We start from the raw sequence: 4123 nt of genomic DNA on the forward strand, positions 1-4123 counted from the left end.
TGTTTTTGTAATCATGTTTTTTTTTTTTTTTTGACATAGTATTGTTATTCCCCCAAATAACAAAGCTAGAAAGGACCTTGGTGTAGATGAAGGTTTTTGTGGTTACTATTTTGGTTGTTTTTGTTTTGCATTTTTTCCTTAACCTGGAAATCAAAATACATTTTTTACACTATCCATGACATATTTCTGGTTATTCTTTTTAAAGGGTTTGGTTTTAAATCTCTGCTGGAGTTTGGAGGTTTTTCATGTATATACATGGCTTCTCACCTTTTTGTTTCCAGCAGCATCTTTCCACCAGTATAACTTGATAGAGACATATGCATATTTGTTTGGAAATCTTCCTTTATTAAAAGAAAACAAAAGATGAATGCTTGATGTATATGATCTCTTTTTGTTGAAATTCTTCCCTTTTAAGGAAAATTTCTCACACACTGAGAATCTACCACTCAGGAGTCCACAGAGGAGCTGCTGCCAAACCCACCCACCATTAGGATGTGCTCATTATACCTCTCACCTCCAAGGAGAGATACTGAAATGTGTGATAGAGGGGCTCCAGACTAAAGCACTCATTCATTTCCTCTGTTATTAAGCTTCTAACAACTGTTTTGCGAATTACATGATGCAGATTTCACACCTTTGCACAACAGTTCTTTATATTTAAGTATATTTGTATTCTGTTGGCATGGATCTGCTTTTCTGTTAATCCTTGTTTTCCTTTCATTAGTGTTATTTTTGCCATATTGGCATGGGAAACACTGTTAAAGCAATAACCGTGAAGCAAACTGTAACCATTCAACTGTAGCAAGATTTTTTAAATGCATTTTGGGATTTTCTTTTTAATAATTACTAAATAAGGAAAATAAAACTACATAAAGACTGAAGTTTCTGAAAAACATTTGTTTTTATAGTGAGTTTTCAACATTGATCAGACTAAAATGTTTACATGACATTTATCTTGATTTGTAATTCTGGTGTAAAATACCACAAAGAGTGATGTAGGAGGAACAAGTTTATGTGATATATGAATCTGTCTGTGAGTTAAATCATTTTGTCAGCGTGTTGTAGAAAGTGGATTTTCCCCCATAGAAATCACCCTAATGAAGCTCACTAGACAGAAACTGAATAGAACTGCCTCCTGACAATTCCTGTGTTTATTTAGCTTTGAATTTGTTTCACTGCTCTTTAATAACATTAAAACGTTTGTTATTAATTTATCTTACTTGAATTAAAGTCTTTTTTTTTATCTTTGATGCTCAGTGTTTGCAAAACTATCACAAACTTTTTGGAATGAAAAATTATGTGCTAAATTATTGGTTTTAATTTTACTCCTCAGCAAACCATAAGAACTTCCAACTCAACTTCCCTCTGCATTTCCATATAATCTGCAAATTAATGCAAACATCAGACCTTCATCAGAATTAGATTGTAATTAGAAAGCTGACTTAGATCAGACAATAGCAATGGATGTAATATAATCTCCAATTTGCTCAATATTAAAGCATCCCTTTATGGAAAACACCTATTCTGAAAAGATAATCGTTTTTATTTAATCCCATGAAAGTCTTTTTCTACCTCCCTGGACTAAAGTATTTGACCAACTGTTTGATATATATGTGATAAGCGTTAATAAACTTGCATTTTTTTAAAACAGTAAAGTGTATCTCTCTGTCAGCTTTATAGAATTTTGCAACTATTAATTTAACCTGTATCAGTTCATCTCAGACACTTCATCTTTTTAGTTTCCTAATAATTAAACTGCATCATCTGTGAGGTCCGTAAATATAAGATTCAGAGTTGTTGGAGCCAGTTGGCCTTTTATCAAGTGCTGTATTTTTTACTTTTCTGGCCTTAACTGGTCCAGTTTGGACAGGCTGGAGGTAAAATGAGCTTGGCTCCTGTTTGGTTATGGGGAGGGTCCTACTGCCAGCCACGAAAACAGTACTTACTGAGGCCTCTGTCTATGTTATTGTAGGATTGCAGGAAGAGAAGGGGGAGTATGAGTGGAGCCTGCAGAAGAAGAGATGGAGGGAGGCTATCCACGGACAGATGATGGCGTGTTTAAAAACTCACAAAATAAAAAGAAAAATGTGAGCAAACATGACAAAAAGAATAAACTGAATGAACGCTCCACCTAATAGAAAGATAGAAAACAGAAGAAAAAAAAAAAAACAGTCCAACAGTCCAAGTTGGATTCTGGCAGGAGGCAGTTTGTGACTGTCTATCTGTCATGTCTGCATTGTTAATTATTGCCTATTTTTCTTTTATAAATGTATTATACATTCACATTAAAAGAAAGCATATCTGTAAAATCTGAAACTGATACTCTTGTGTACAGTAAAGGTTTATCGAGAATGCTTGGTCTTGCTGGTCATTAAGGACCTCCATGTTGCATTCAAATGACATTTTAGCTCTAAATACATCTTTAGTATCAGAAGAATATTATATAAATAAACAGAAACAAAGTGTTGTTATAATTTAAATGCAGAAGGGTGATTGTTTTGACTTTTCAGTTTAATTTAACTTGATTTATTTGGATTATTAAGTATGAAGCTAAGTCTTAAAGATAATTTAACTAAGAATACTAAATGCTTTTTAAAGGTTTTTTATTAATTGATTAAAAGTAGCTATTTTTACAGGTCTAAATTTGGTTAACTTACCAGGAAAATCCCTCAAAAATAATTCAGAATAGAAAAGAGAAGATTCTGACTTACCCTGCAAATCCACAATGTAAATCTTAGGAATGTATCAATTTACATTTAGTGCAGTTTATTTGCATAGCACCAGTTAACAACATAAGTAATCTAAAGGCCCTTTACAGTTTAAATTTAATAACTACACTAAGTTTCGTTACATTTTCTTAGAAAAGGAAATTGATTCCATCAAGTCATTAACCTGCAGAACTCACTGCCTCACCTGGACCACCTGCAGACGTGGCGTTTTCAAGCTCCACCCAATTAATGTGGTGACCACACCTCTCTAAGAAGCCAATCATTATTCAAGAACCCCTTCATTTAGCTTCTGGCCCAGCTTCCCTCCTGCATTCCATATGAAATTTCACCCACTGCATCCCATTTCCTTTCTCAGTCTCAGGTCATTATTCCCACTTATCCTCTGGTTTATTCCAACACCAGCGTCCAGCTCCCTGGGGGAAGATTACTCTAACCCTTTTCCTAAGTTACTCATTCAACCGAATTTAATTTAACAGTATAAAAGTTTTGTGCTGGAGTCTGAGAGCCAAATAATTCATGCCAAAAAAACTTTTCCAATTTCATGTTTTTTCTGTGTGAGTCTCTCCAGGTAAAAATATCATCATCCCGATATCAGCTTGTCCAATATTCCTGCAGCAAAGGTGTATTGAAGAGGCAAAATTGTTGGCTGATTTGTTTTATTTTTCTAAAAGTGTATTTTAAATATGTGATATTAAGCAGACTGATCAGAATCTCATGGCAGCAGAGGATCACACCAAAGACAAGTTACATTACCTAAAAAGCTAAATGTCCCAGAGTGTAGGATGGGAAAGAGAGGAGAGACGAAACGGACAAATATCCCAACTAATATAGTCATCCCAATATTGTCTTTGGGAGGTTTCTAATATCATGCAACTCTAATTGCAACATGTGTCATGTAGTAGGGTCCAATTTGGCAGCAGTATTTCACAAATCTTCTAGCATTTTTTCAAGCTACCTCTGATATTCTATAAAAGTCATGACGTGTAAGTCATGTTCCTGTAGTAAAGGGTCCACAAAACCTTATGGTTCTATCTCCAGTCTTAACAGCTGGTATTGAGTTATTTGCTAATTAAGCCATATTGAACCCTAACATGCCATCTGTTTTGATTTCCAAATAATTTAAGAGCAATCTCTCCAAAGGGTTTTGTGGATGTTCTGGTGCCTCATGTACAAATCATGTCTATGCACAAAAAAAAAAACTCCCGTACAATTTTCAAGGCAAACTCACAATATATAAAAATGAACGCTGTGTGAAAGTGCTTGACAATCCACCTAGATTGAGTTGCATTTAACCTCAGTGCTGTAAAACACCTAAAAAGGGATGGAAACAACCGTAGTCACATACAAACTGTACATTTTCCTCTGGTTAGGTCTGTATGTGTGCATTGGTCCGA

Source organism: Cyprinodon tularosa, unplaced genomic scaffold, assembly GCF_016077235.1.
Source record: "Cyprinodon tularosa strain WSP-4 unplaced genomic scaffold, ASM1607723v1 ctg81, whole genome shotgun sequence".
In the NCBI taxonomy this organism is placed as follows: Eukaryota; Metazoa; Chordata; class Actinopteri; order Cyprinodontiformes; family Cyprinodontidae; genus Cyprinodon; species Cyprinodon tularosa.